The sequence below is a fragment of the Dipodomys merriami genome, unplaced genomic scaffold, assembly GCF_024711535.1.
Source record: "Dipodomys merriami isolate MVZ:Mamm:240054 unplaced genomic scaffold, mDipMer1.0.p SCAF_214, whole genome shotgun sequence".
Classification (NCBI taxonomy): domain Eukaryota; kingdom Metazoa; phylum Chordata; class Mammalia; order Rodentia; family Heteromyidae; genus Dipodomys; species Dipodomys merriami.
In genome coordinates, this window is record NW_027203538.1 from 471,332 (window position 1) to 486,291 (window position 14,960).

General features: G+C 43.1%; 1 long non-coding RNA gene across 1 annotated transcript; it reads left to right on the top strand.

Annotated features, from left to right (window-relative positions):
• The first annotated feature begins 10,571 nt into the window (after positions 1-10,571).
• On the top strand, positions 10,572-12,619 carry LOC138834413 (uncharacterized). Its single transcript, XR_011374093.1, has 3 exons — positions 10,572-10,628; positions 11,052-11,169; positions 12,543-12,619. It is a non-coding gene; the product is annotated as an uncharacterized lncRNA (long non-coding RNA).
• The last annotated feature ends 2,341 nt before the right edge of the window (positions 12,620-14,960 follow it).

Here is a 14,960-nt window from a genome sequence, read left to right on the forward strand (position 1 = left end):
CCGCTTGACTCATATCTATACTAGATATTGCAAATAAGGGAAACCATGGGACCTATGTTTCTTTGGGCTTGGCTTACTTCACTTAATATAATTTTTTCCAAGTTTTTCCATTTCCTAACAAATGGGGCAATGTCATTCTTTCTGATGGAGGCATAGAATTCCATTGTGTATATATACCACATTTTCTTGATCCATTCATCTACTGAGGGGCATCTGGGTTGGTTACATATCTTAGCTATGGTAAATAATGCTGCAATAAACATAGTTGTGCTGGTAGCTTTAGTGTGGTCTTGTTTGTAAACATTTGGGTAAATGCCCAAAAGTGGGATTGGTGGATCATAGGGGAGTTCTATGTGAAGTCTTTTGAGGAACCTCCATACTGCTTTCCAAAGTGGGTGAACAAGTTTACATTCCCACCAACAATGAAGTAATTTTCCTATCTGTCCACATCCCCTCCAGCATCTGTTGTTGTTAGAGTTCTTGATTTTTGCTGTTCTAACTGGAGTGAGGTGATATCTCAATGTTGTTTTGATTTGCATTTCTTTTATGGCTAGGGATGTTGAACATTTCTTCATGTGTCTATTGGCCATCCTTCTTTCTTCTTCAGAGAAGCTTCTCTTTAAGTCTTTCACCCACTTATTTATTGGGCAGTAGTTTCTTTGAGGATTTGTTGTTGGGTGGCTTAATTTTTGAGTTCCAAGTATGTTTTAGATATGAGACCCTTGTCCGTTGTATGGCTATTAAAGATCTTCTCCCAATCGGTGGGCTTTGTATTGATCTTGCTAGCTATGTCATTTGCCCTGCAGAAGCTCTGCAACCTTATGCAATCCCATTTGTCCAACCTTTCTTTGATTTTTTTGTGTTCCCGGGTCTGTATTCAGAAAATTTCGGCCTGAGTTAATGAGACCTAGGGTTTCTCCTATTCCATCCTGTAATGTTTTCAGAGTGTCTGCTTTGACTTCGAGGTCTTTGATCCATTTGGAGTAGATTCTGGTGCAGGGTGATATATAAGGATATAGCTTTAGTTTTCTACATGTAGTTAACCAATTTGCCAGCACCATTTACTGAAGAGGCTGTCTTTCTTCCATTCTATTGTTTTAGCTTCCTTATCGAAGATTAGATGGCTATAGGTCTGTAGGTTCATTTCTGGGTTTTCAATTCTATTCCATTGGTCCTGAGGTCTGTTCTTATGCCAATACCAAGCTGTTTTGATTTCTATGGCTTTATAGTAGAGTTTGAAATTTGGTATTGATATTCCTTCAGCAGTGTTCTTTCCATTGAGGAGCGTTTTTGCTATTCGGGGTCTTTTATTGTTCCATATGAATTTTTGGATTGCCTCTTCTATTTCCTTGAAGAATGAGGGTGGAATTTTGACAGGTATCCCATTGAATTTGTAGGTAGCCTTGGGAAGTATTGCCATTTTCACGATGTTAATCTTGCCAATCCAGGAGCATGGGAGGTTTTGCCATTTTTTAAGTTCTGTGTTGATTTCCTTTTTCAAGATTTTAAAGTTTTCATCATAGAGGTCCTTCACTTCTTTAGTTAAGTTAATTCCTAGGTATTTTATTTTTTGTGGGGCTATTACAAATGGAGTTGCTTTCCTAATTTCAGCCACACTTTTCTCATTGTTGGCATACAGAAAAGCCATTGATTTTTGGGGGTTAATTTTATAACCTGCTACTTTGCCAAAGTTGGGATTCTTTAAATACAAGATCATGTCATCTGCAAAGAGGGAGAGTTTTATTTCTTCTTTCCCTATTTGGATCCCCTTTATGTCTGCATCTTGTCTTATTGCTGTAGCTAGGCATTCTAATACTAGATTGAAGAGAAGTGGAGAGAGTGGGCATCCTTGTCTTGTTCCTGAGTTAAGAGGAAATGGCTTTAGTTTTTCACCATTGAGTATAATGCTGGCTGTAGGTTTGTCATATACAGCCTTCATTGAATTGAAGAATGTTCCATGGATTCCTAATTTTTCCAAAACCTTCATCATAAAGGGGTGTTGGATCTTGTCGAATGCTTTTTCTGCATCTATTGAGATTACCATGTGGTTTTTATTGTTGCTCCTGTTGATGTGATGAATAATATTAATTGATTTGCGTACATTGAACCAGCTTTGCATCCCTGAAATGAATCCTGTTTGATCATGGTGTATGATTTTTTGGATGAATTGTTGAAGTCGATTGGCCAAAATTTTGTTGAGAAGTTTTGCATCAATGTTCATCAAAGAAATGGGTCTATAGTTCTCTTTCTTTGATGAGTCCCTGCCTAGTTTTGGGATGAGGGTTATGATGGCTTCATAGAATGTGTTCGGTAGTGAGCTTTCTCTTTCAATTTCCTTGAAGAGTTGGAGGAGTATTGGTGTGAGCTCTGCTTTGAAGGCCTTGTAAAATTCCACTGTAAAACCATCTGGTCGTGGACTTTTCTTAGCTGGGAGGTCTCTTATTGCTGTTTCTATTTCATTGCTTGATATGGGCCTGTTAAGCTGGTTTAACTCATCTTGGTATTGTTTTGGCATGTCAATATTTGCTAGGAAGAGGTCCATTTCTGTCAAGTTCTCAAACTTATTAGCATAAAGTTTTGAGAAGTATTCCCTTATAATGTTCTGAATCTTGGTTGTTTCTGTGGTGATGTTTCCATTCTCATCTCTGAGTTTATTAATTTGGGTGTGTTCTCTCCTTTTTCTGATAAGGTTTGCTAAGGGTCTGTCAATTTTGTTAAGTTTTTCGAAGAACCAAATGTTTGTTTTGTTGATTCTTTCTATAGTGTTTTTTGGATTCTAATTCATTTAGTTCTAATTTTATTTTGATTATTTCTTTCCGTCTACTGGATTGGGGTTTATCTTGCTGCTTTTTTTCAAGGAGGTTCAGATGTGTCATTAAATTGTTAGTTCCAGATCTCTCCAATTTGTTGATGTAGGAGCTCAGAGTTATAAACTTGCCTCTGAGTACTGCTTTTGCTGTGTCCCAGAGGAGCTGGTAATTTGTGTGTTCATTTTTGTTGAATAGCATGAACATTTGAATTTCCTTTCTAATCTCTTCCATGACCCACTCATGATTCAGCAGTGTGTTGTTCAGCCTCCATGTGATACCAGACTTTCTTTGGTGGCTTTGGGTGTTGAGTTCTAATTTTATTCCCTTGTGGTCAGAGAGAATGCAAGGTATAACTTCAATGTTTCTGAATTTAGACAAGTTTGCTTTGTGGCCTAAAATGTGGTCTATTTTAGAAAACGTTCTATGTGCTGCTGAGAAGAACGTGTATTCTGATGCTGCTGGGTGAAATGTTCGGTAGATGTCTGTTAAGTCTAGTTGATCTATGCAGCTGTTTAGTTCTGCGGTTTCTCTGTTGAGTATTTGCCGATTTGATCTCTCTAGTGGGGAGAGTGGTGTGTTAAAATCCCCAACAATTAATGTCTTTGGATCTATACGGGATTTGAGGGAAAGTAGTGTTTCTATGATAAATTTGGGTGCTCCATTGTTTGGCGAATAGATATTTAGAATTGTAATATCCTCCTGAAGGAGAGATCCTTTAATTAGTATGTAGCGACCTTCTTTATCTCTTCTCACGAATTTTAATTTGAAGTCTATTTCATCTGATATTATGATTGCAACTCCCGCCTGTTTATGAGGGCCGTTTGCTTGGTAGATTTTGTTCCAGCCTTTAACATTGAAAATGTGTTTGTTTTTACGGGCAAGATGTGACTCCTGCAGGCAGCAGATAGAAGGGTCTTGTTTTTTAATCCAACTAGACAGTCTATGTCGCTTAATTGGAGAGTTCAGTCCGTTAACGTTAAGAGATAGGACTGAGAGGTATTTGGGAGTTCCTGCCATGTTTTCCACCTTCTTGGGGGCTGCGAAAACTGGGTTCTTCCTAAGGTTCTTGGATTCTCAGTTTGGGTGCAGTTTCCTGGCCTTTGTTGCGGTCTTGTTGGTTTTCTATGTGTAGGACATCTTTAAGAATCTTTTGTAGGGCTGGTTTGGTGGAGATGTATTGCTTCAATTTTTCTTTGCTATGGAAGGTTTTTATTTGGCCTTCAGTTATGAAGGAGAGTTTAGCTGGGTACAGTATTCTTGGTTGATAGTTGTTTGTTTTTAGGGCATGGCATACGTCATTCCAGGTTCTTCTTGCTTTGATTGTCTCTGCTGAGAAATCTGAGGTAATTCTAATTGGTTTTCCTTTATAGGTGATTAACCTTTTCTCCTTGACCGCTTTAAGGATCTTTTCCTTGGTCTGAGTTGATCCTGTGTGGATTATAATGTGACGGTGGCATGTCCTATTCTGGTCTGGTCTATTTGGGGTTCTAAAAGCTTCTTGTATCTGAATAGGCCTATCTTTTTGTATGTTTGGGAAGTTCTCTGCTAGGATCCTGTTAAACAAATTTCCTAGGCCATTAACTTCTGTTTCTAGGTGCTCCTCTACACCCATTATCCTTAGATTGGGCCTTCTGATGGTGTCTTCCAGGTGTTGGATAGACCTATCGTATTTCTTGGACTTGTCTTGGATGGTTGTATGTTCTTTCTCTATAATATCTAGGCTGTCTTCAATCCCTGAGATTCGATCTTCTGCATGGTCTAACCTGCTGTCAAGACTCTCTACTTTGTTTTTTATCTCTTTTCCTTCTAATTGGTCAGCTTTGATTGCTTCAAGTTCTTTGTTGAAGCTGTTTTAGGTCTTGTATGAATATCTTTACTTCCTTAATTTGGTGTTCAGTGTTTGTTCTCAAATCACTTAGTTGATTGGTTATGGTTTCTTTGGACTCCCATTCCTTCTGTTGGGTTCCATTCAGCATTCCCTTTGTGGTTTCCCTGACTTCCTTCAGCTCTTTGTTAATGGATTCCATGAATGCCTTTAGTGATCTTTGTGTATTCTCTACCTGGTCTCTCAATTCCTGAATTACTCTTTGATTAGCTTCCTTCCGTCTGTGGGATTCCTGCAATTCTTTCTTCCCGTCGTGGGATTCTTGCAGTTCTCTTTGAGTGTTCTCAGCCTGCTCACGCCATTCCTCCCTTTCTCTTTGAGCATTCTCAAGTTGTTCACGCAAATCCTATATCAGTTTTTGAGTAGCTTCCTCACGCTTATGATATTCCTGTATAAACTTCTGGGATGCCTCCTCTCTCTCCCTATCACGCTCATACAGAGTCCTTTGTACATTGTCAAACTTCTCATTTATCATATTTGCTAGTAGTGTTTGTAGAGCTATTTGGGAACTCTCCTCTGTATTATTTTTTATCTGTTCTAATCCCTGATTATCAAGATTGGGAATTGAGATACCCGAATTTGCCATTTTTCTTGTGTTTTTCCGGCTTACTCTGCCCATTTGAGATGAAGATAGCACCAGTTTTGTGCTAGAACAGTATCTTAAGGCAACCATCAACCAAAGTTTGCGTTTGTACTGTCAATAGTCTACTGATACAATGTAGTTCAACAGATACATCTATTCAACATCAAACAACTATATGTTAAAGGACTTCGAACCGCAGAAAAGAATTTGGAAAACCAGAAATTATTAGGATTAGGGAGAGATGTGGGTGAAAAATAGGAATAGATTGGTGTGGGGAGGCACAGGGAGAGTTAACTATGTCCTAATCACAATGCAGGAAATAGGTTGGGTAGGATGCAAGTAGAGAGAGTAAGAAAAGGAAGAGACGGAAAGGGGAATGAAAAGAGACCAGAAAAAAAAATAGAAACGTAAAAATTAATGTTATTATAGAGATTAAAAGACCATCTCTTTAGAGAGGAATGTGAATATGTTGAGAGAAAGGGAGGGACATAGAGGAGATGTGAAAAACTTTAAGGATGGGAAAGGGATAAGAAAAGATCAGAAGTTCAGTAGAGCTAGACAAAAAACAAAAAGATGATTAAGAAAGAAAGAAAAAGAGAAAGAAGACAAGAAGAGAAAGGAAAACACTCATTCACATATTCCTAAAATAAAAATTATAAGAGGAGAAAAAAACAAGTTACTGGAAAACAATTATTTTTTCAGAAGAGGCAAAAATTAAATATTAATAAAAGTTTTAGAAGAGAAAAAAAATTTATATATATATATGGTAACAAAAAAACAAAAAACAAACAAAAACTAGAAAAGAAGAAGAAGAAAAAAATGTCCTTTGATTTTTTTTTTTTGGGGGGGGAAGGTGTGGGAAGAATCCTGTATCTCCCTTTTGTCTGTAGCCAGCCTCTTGTTGGAGTCTCTGGTCAGCTTGAGGTCCTGTGGCTTGATTGGTTTCTTAAGTCGGTTTGTTGGAAGAGGCAGAAAAATGCTCTACTTTACCCAAGCTTTTGAGATCCCCCTCCCAGGTTAGTTTTCTGGGAGGGTGATCAGCTTTGAGAATCACAAAAGAGGGGGATGCAGTGATGAGGATAGATTCTGGGTAGAGTTGAGGCCTTTCAACAAACAGTAGCTTTTCCCTGGGGCTATTTTGTGATAAAACTCACAGCGCCCAGCCTGGAGCCATTCTCAGGGTTTCTGTTTTTCAATTGATTGTGGTGGCTGCTAGAGGGAGGGGCAGCCTCTGGCTCTGGTTACCCAGTGGGGAATGCCACTCCAATGGCTGGCGCCTGAACTGGGTGACTTTTCCCTGGATGGAGCTGAGTCTGGCAGGTCACTTCGCCATTAAGTTCTTGTGACCTGCTAAATGACTCGTTTTATTCCAAGGCCTGAGCTGGAGCTAGCAGCTCCTCCAAGCTTTGTCGGTATCCAAGATGGAGATCATCGGTGCTGGGGGGGGAGGGGTGGCCTTCCCTCCTCTGCTCCCTGAGAAGGAGTGAGGACGTCGGGCTTGTACTCACGCCGAGTCTTGGATCCTGGGTCGTCTCTGGTCTGCAAACTGCAGGATGAAGATGTCCATTCCTTGTCGGTTCTTGTTGGTGTTGAGTAGAATCTGCTCAACCGCTGCGTCTGGCTCCTTCGTCCTGGATTCTCTGTGTCTTAGGTATGACCCTGCGGCGGTGGTCGCCGCAGGAACCCTGCTGCTGCAGCGGCAGCTGCTGGCAGGCGCTCAGATGTGTCTTTTTGTCTTGGCTTCCCCTCTCTTGTCTAACTCTCTGTTCTGTGATGGCACACTTGGTGTGATTCTCTGGCTTAGGACTGTTCACTGGAACTCTAAAACTGCTTTCTATGCGAGAGCTTGTTCAGATTCCAGCTACTCCTCCGCCATCTTCCCGGAACTCCCGCATTTCTTATTTTTGGAAATTTCTATTCAGATCATTTACCCCTGCCTGTTTTTGCCAGTCCTGGGTCTTAAACTTGGCCTTGGCACTGTCTCTGAGCTTCTTTTGCTTGAGGCACTCAACCACTTGAGCCACAGCTCCACTTCTGGCTTTTCTATGTATATGAAACTGAGGAATCAAATCCAGAGCTTTGTGCATGCTAGGTGAGCACTCTACCACTAACCCACATTCCCAGTCCTGTACAATTACTTACAGATAATAAAAACCTAATTAGGAAAGATTCCACCTTCCTTCAAGAGCCATTAAGAGTTCCATGCTGCATAATAATGGTTAGTAATGACTTATTAAAAATAACACCCTGGGAAGTGTTCCACTTCCAGCCATTGACAATGGTGGCTGTTCCATAAATATATTTGGAAAATAATGTCACTGAAACCTTTTAAAAATGAAATAAAATACGGAATAAAAAGATTGCCGTGGGCTAACTCAGAAACACATAGAGTCCTTCACAGAGCAATTGCAGACAGGAACTTGAACTACCAAGCAGAAGTTGTGGTAAGGTCTCAGCCCTTCAGACCTCATGGTCTTGTCTAAGGTTAAAACTTGGCATCTTTTTAAAATCCTATTTGTGCCAGGTACTGGTGGCTCACATCTGTAATGCTAGTCCTTATGGGACTGAGATCTGAGGTTCTAGGTTCAAAGCCACCCTGAGTAGAAAGCCCATGAGACACTTATCTTCAGTTAACCCTGGAAACTGTAAGTGACATTGTGGCTCAAAGTGGTTGAGCATTAGAGCTCAGGGATACTGCCCAGGCCCTGAGTTCAAGCCCCACACATGACCAAAAAACATGTGAACATCAATTTGTTTGGTTTTGAAACAATGTAAATAATTTCAGATTGATGTCATTTAAATTCCAAACCAAATGACTAACACTTCAGGAGACAAGAGGCAGTATCTCCACCCTACCCTGACTCAAAAGGCCTTGAAATTGAGTCATGACAAAATGTGTAACAACAGCCAGTATAGGACAGAGTGGACTGGCAAATCCTCCTGTCACCACCTTGTCAAGTATGAAGCCAGGAGGCTGTTCAAGGAGATGGTGAGTGCTGTGCACTACCCTCACAAGAATAGATTCACACACAGGAACATCCTGTGGATGGCAAATGCAATGCCAAAGTCAGTAATTTGGGGCTGAGCATCAGGGTGTTGCTGGGGCAATTGCTAAAGGGATTTTGTGGAGCCTTGATATTCAGACCTCTAGAAATGTTCCTATACAAAATGTATGATGCCTATAAAGAGGACATTTGGATCCTAGGTATGCTTCTGTATGTGAGGACAACAGGAAAGTTGCCGTTTGAGGGGAGAAAGATGGCAGACATGGGTACACATTCTTGAGGCCAGGTACACAGCTCCCCTTTATCTATCTGCAAAGAGACATTATCTCCTTTCCAAACTGCTGACTGTGGATGTCAATCAGAAACCCGTGGCTGGCTGTAGGTGTGGGGTTTGGCCTGCTTCTTGATGAGCCACTGCCCAGAAAGCTGAACCCCATTAGTGTCACAGTCCTATGGGACATGGGGTACAACATTGCTGACATTGAAAAGGCAATCCAGGACAGAGCGTTCAATGAAGCCATGGGTACCTATCTGGTCATCCAAGAAAACTCAAAAGGGATTGCCAGAAGTGTGGAGTGGAAAATGATGCCTTTGGCTATTCCACTGTACCTCAACTCCTCAGGAACTTTCCAACAGCCCTCTCTCCACGAAGGAGAGTCAGCTTAGCTGCACAACTTAACACATTCAGTTTGTCCTCAGAAATTCAATTGCAAGATGATGACAAACAGTTGCCTGAAGAGAGGCCAAAGTGCCAGTCTGCCTGTCCTTCCCCTCTGCTCCCCACACAGCTCCAGTACTAGCTTAACCTGGGGCCAGGATTGTTTTAGCTGGCTGAGCAGACTAGAGAGTTGGCACTTGGTGGAAAATGCCCTTCCCTCTGGACAGGCACAGGGGGAGGCCATAGCCTCCAGCTGGAATAAGTGATGGGGCTGGAAGAGCGTGGCTCACAGGAGAGTCACCATTTTTCACAAACTCTGCTACTGTTTGAAGGCCCCCAAAGTAATGTCCACAGCTTAAGAACAAAGCTGTTCCAGAGAAAGAGGTGCAGAACTCAGCCACAGCACTAAGGTGTGGAAAAGCAGAGAGGTGTGGAATTGAAGAGCTGCAGGAGGGGAGGGAGTCATGCAGGAAGTTCACACTGCTGTGTGCCCAGTATCCCCAGCAGAGGTCTCAGTCCAGCATAGCCAGGCTGAGTGACAAGTGCTAGGGAATTCCCCAGATAGCATTCCTTCCAGTGAGAGGAGAGCTCACAGGGAGCTGACTTTTAAATGTTGAAAAGTAAGCAGAAAGGTGGCCTCAAGCTGTCTGTACCTTCTGAGCTTGGTGGATCCATCTCGATCCCTTACTTTCAAGTAATGTCACTTTATTAAGTAACTTCCCATTTGTCCCCTGAACACTAAGGTGTTTTTGTCCCAAATGCTGCAGCAGGTCATCATCTCACCTTCCAAATATGTTGCATGTTTTCCTACTTACTTGCCTAGTTTGTTTACTTAGGTTTAAAGTGTGGCCCTCGGGCTTCTTGGTATAGGAGCAGGGGGATCTGGGGGGAAGGTGGCATTCTGGCCTCGCTTCCCCTTGGGCATTCTCTAGGTGACTGTGTACAACCATTTACACTGGCTGGGTCGAAGCTCAAGGGAAAAGAGAGGGACCTGTCTCCATGCACCATGTCAGTAGTTTCTGCCCCAACTTTCCTCCATTTTAATGCAGTTTCTTGTTTGTTCTCTCTAAACCTAATTGCCATTTTAACATAATGCCATCATCCAAAAATCTCTTATTTCAGACTTACAGTAAAATAAAAACAGTAAATTTTAAAGACCCTATTTCCTATACAGATTACTTACAATTGCAACTGCCCTGGGAGTCCACATTTCTCTAAGGGGAATCAGAGTGCTGAGGGAGCTGAGTTTCAAATTTGAGAACATTCTGAGCAAACAGAGTCCCTGATTACACTGGAAAAATGTATGAATTAAGCTAATTTTCTTTCCTTTCAGGTAGAGATGGACAAACCTGTGAAGAAACAAGAGACCTGAAAAAGCATGGAGATATAGTGGTGTCTGTGGATGGACCAGGCCTGGGATGACTGTGTCTGCACATGAGCAGAAATTTGAATGAATCTGTCTCTCTGCCTCTGCCTCTGTGTCTCCTGTCTTTCTCTTTCAGTTTGCATGTGCATCACAGGGGTTCTACAACTTGATTCCAACCTCCGAGCCTGCATTTCTATGGTCTGTTCTTGCTGGCTTTAAGTGCACTGTTCTGGGTGTGAAGTTCTAGAATAGTTAGGATTTCAGACTAGAGCCATCCATACCTGGCAGGACTTTTGACATTGTTCATCTGGTGAGACACAGGTTGGTTTTTCTAATGTGGAAAAAGGGATTTGTGTACTTATCTGGGGGACAGCTCTGTGAGGGACAACTTACAAATGGTTGTTTTAGGAAGGGCATGGTGGGATGGTGTATAGAATTGACATGGAGGCAAGGTATGTATATTGTTCAAAAGTGTCTGCACTGAGTGTTGGGATATCTTGGTAGAGATTCTAGGAGTCCCCTCAGAGGCCCCCAGGTGTCTCCCCTACTCCAGGGCACCATGCTTCAACATGGTGCTTCTGTTTTCCTGGCTTTTCTCTGCTGAAGTCTCAGCCTCATGATAAATAGCAAAGTACATTTTGTTCCCCTAGGGGAACAAGACTACTGGGAGACCTGAGTCTAAAATATTAGACCCTTCTGAACATCCAGATCCCATTTTTAGTTCCACAAACTATATGAATTCAGCTCCAGGTGGAGAATCCTTGGAAAGAGCAGCAAGATACATGAGAAAGTATGGAGATATATTGGTGACTGTGGATTTACCCTGCTTGATATGACTTCTCAGGACATGAGCAGAAATTCGGTATGTTTGGATATGATCCATCACTGGATTATTTATGTTCGTTTCGCCAGGGGCATTAGATTTCCACATAGCAAGTGCTTTGGTCTGATGCTGCTTCGGCTGACAATTATGTAATGGGGAAGGGTTGGGAACACCTGATCTTTGCTATGTGTGCCCAGGGGTCAAGAGGCTGAGCCTGCGAAGCAGACTGATGTGATTTGCAACAGCAGGTGGGCTATGACTCCTGTTGGATCAATGATCCAGCTCAGGGTTATTTGGGGAACAGAGCACAGCTAACAGGATGAGATTGTATTCCATTGAAAAGAAGCAGTGCGGACCAAAAGAGGGCAAAGGATGGGCACCTTCCTGATAGACAAGGTTGACACTGATGTGGAAGGAGAGCTGAGAGGAGGAAGCTAAGGACTCCTGAATTCCACATGGAATTCCACTGAAGAGAGTGGGTGGGAAGGGAAATCGTGTTAATTTCCATATTTTCTCAGTCCTTTCCTTTTTTTCTTTTTGTTTATTGTGGGTATATATTTGTGAGTGTGTGCTGGTCCCAGCACTTGAACTGAGTGATTTTCTCTCTGTGTCAAAGCTCTTCTTTGTCCCCATTTCCGTTCCCCCCTTTTCCAGCTAACTTCCCTCCAGACCATTCTCTGCTTTCCCTCTTCTACTTTTCCTCTTCTCGTTCCTCTTCTCTTTCTCTTCTCTTCCCTTCTACCTTCCTCTGTCCTCATGAATCTGTCTTTTTCTCTCCTGCCTTTCTAGATCTTTCTCTTTGAGTTTGCATGTTCATAACCGGTGCTGTACCACTTGAGTCACACCTCCAAGCCAAGATTTTTCTAGTTAATTTAAAATGAAGTCTGCTCAGGTTGGCTTTAACTGTGATCTCTAGGTGTTAGCTTCTGGAGTAGTTAGGATTACAGGCATGATCCACCACCATCAGCAACACTTTGATCTTGTTATACTGGCGTAGAACAGGATGGCATCTCTGATGTGACAAAAGTGATTTGTGTAGTTATCTGAGGGATGTGAGGGACACCTTGAAAATGGTTGGTGAAGGAAAGGTGTGGTGGGCTGATGTGCCGAATACACAGGATGAGAAGGACGTGCACAATTGAAGGTTGTGAACACTGAGTGATGTCCTATCTGGGTAGAGATTCTGTGAGTTCCCAGAGTCTCCCAGGTAACATCCCTTTCCCCAGACATTGGGCATGGTGCTTCCTCTCCCCTTCAGTTGCCATGAGAAGACTCTAAGCCTAATGGAAGAATAGCATAGTCCTGTTTTTGTTCTTGGGGTATCAGAGGGCTGGGAGCAGCATTCTGAACATCCAGAGCTCATTTTTGAATCACAGAAATGTATGAATTAAAATAGTTTTCCTTCCTCTCAGCTAGAGGTGGAGAAATCTGTGAAGTAGCAAGAAACCTAAGAAAGTATGAAGATATAGGATGGACCCTGCCTGGGATGACTGCATCTGGACATGAGCAGAATTTGGGTAAGATTGGATGTGATCCTCCACCTCTGGGTTATTAGTGTTGATTCAGCCAGGGACATTAGGTCTGCACACAGAGGCAGTTGTTGAGGGCTGATGCTGCCTTTGGTGACAAGTGTGGAATGGAGGAGGTAGGCCTTTGTTATGTGTACACTGGGATCAGGAGGCTGGGCCTGCAGAGAAGACTTGAGATTTGCAGCAAGAGATGGGCTTGGGGCTCCTGGTGGCTGAGGAGTCCAGGTCAGGGCTATTTGGGGTGCAGAGCTCAGCAAACAGAATGAGATGGGATTCTGGTGAGAGAAGCACTGAGGGCCACAAGAGGACAAAGATGGGTACCTGGTAAATGACAGGATGCACACTAAATCTAAAGGAGAAATGACAGGAGCCAGGTTATGAAGGGAGCTGAGGACTCCTGAATTCCACATGGACCAGTGTTCAGTGAAGAGGGTGGGTGGAAGGAAGTACAGTTGATTTCCATGATGCCTCCATGCCTTTTTTCTCTTTTGGTTCTTGTGTGTATCCTTGTGCTGGTACTGGGGGGATTGACCTCAGTCATTTTTTCTTATTCTGTTTCCTTTTCTTTCTCCTTCCTCTCTTCCCTTTCCCCACATTCCCTCCTCTACCATCTCTCTTCCCTTGTTTTCTTTCTCCCCATAACTTCGCCTATTCTGCTTCCCCTACCCCACTTCTTGTTCCTTTCACGCACACTTCCACTCTCTCTCCTTCTCTTCCTGCTCTTGAATCTGACTCTGACTCTCTCTGGTTTCCCCTCCCTCTCTCACACTTTCTCTTTTTCAGCTTGCATGGTCATGGCTGGTTAACTGTCACTTGAATCACACCTCCAGACTTGCAAACCTCCAAATAGTCAGTCTGCAAACCTCCAAAGGGGAAAGGTTTTCCTTTTTTTTCCTTCCTCCTCCTGTATCTTCCTCTGCAGTGTCCTGTCAGGCCAGCCCTGATCTGCTCTGTTCTGATAGGAGCCTCTTGCTGTGTGTCTCTCCCCAGCCCCTGCTCCTCAGCACAGACAGACTATATATAGCCTGGGCCCCTCCCCCACTCCAACAGCTCTAACAGTTTCAACCTCCACTCATGCCCTGGCCCCACGAAGCTCACTGTCCCATCCCTTCTTGATCCCACCCCATACCTCCTGCTACAGCTAGGCACAGGGAACAATGAGTTCAGCATGTGGGGGGAGGCAGATGCCTTTAGAACTGCTTTTTATTACACTACCACTACATGATAGCTCCAGGCCTGCATTTTTCTAGTTAAGTGAAGATGGAGTGAGTGTTCGAGTTCCCATACAGGCTGCTGGGATAGTTAGGATGACAGGCAGAGCCTCCAGCATCAGGAAGTGAATTTGCCTTTGTTAGTCTGCTGTGGCATACTTTGGTTTCTGTGTTGTTATGAAAGGGATTTGTGCACTTATATGTGAGGCACAGCTGTGTGAGGGACACCTTATAAATGGTTGTGGGAGAAAGGGGGTGGTGGGCTGGTATACAAATTGATAGGGAGAGAGGGAGGGACATGTGCACTGTACAAGAGGGTCAGCACTGAGTGTTAGCTTATCTTGGTAGAGAGCCAGTGAGTCCCCAGAGAGGTCACCAGCTGACACCCCTTCCCAAGAGCACCAGGCTTTGCGCATGGTGCTTTACCTTGGCAGTTCACAGGGAAAGACTATTGGCCTCATGGAAGAATAGACCCTAATTTTTCTGCTGGGAGAACCAGCGTGCTGATGAGGGAGCTGATGTTCAATAGTCAATCATTCTGAACACCAAGAGTCCATTTTTGGAATCACAAAATGTATATATTAAAATATACTCCCTTTGGTTCAGCTATACCTGGTGAAATATATGACGGAACAGGAGACCTGAGAAGCCATGGAGATATAGTGGTACTTGTGGATTGATGGGGCCTGGATGGACTCTGCCTGTAGACATATCCTGCCTGGGATAACTGCATTCCCATATCAACAGAAATTCAGGAAGATTAGATATGAGCATTCACCACTGCCATATTTGTGTTGTTTCAGCCAGGACATTAGCTTTGCACAGAGAGGCTATGCGGAGGGCTGATTCTGCCTTTACGTGACAAGCATGTGATGGGGAGGAGTTGGGCAGACTTGGCCTTTGCTACGTATGCACTGGGAATAGGAGGCTGAGCCTGCAGAGCAGACTGATGAGATTTTCAGCAGGAAGAAGGCTGGGGCTTCATTGATCCAGCTCAGGGATATTTGAGTAGCAGTGATTCCCTCAAAGAATGGATGGGATTCTAGTGAGAGAAGCAATGAGAGTCACAAGATGGCAAAGATGGATACAT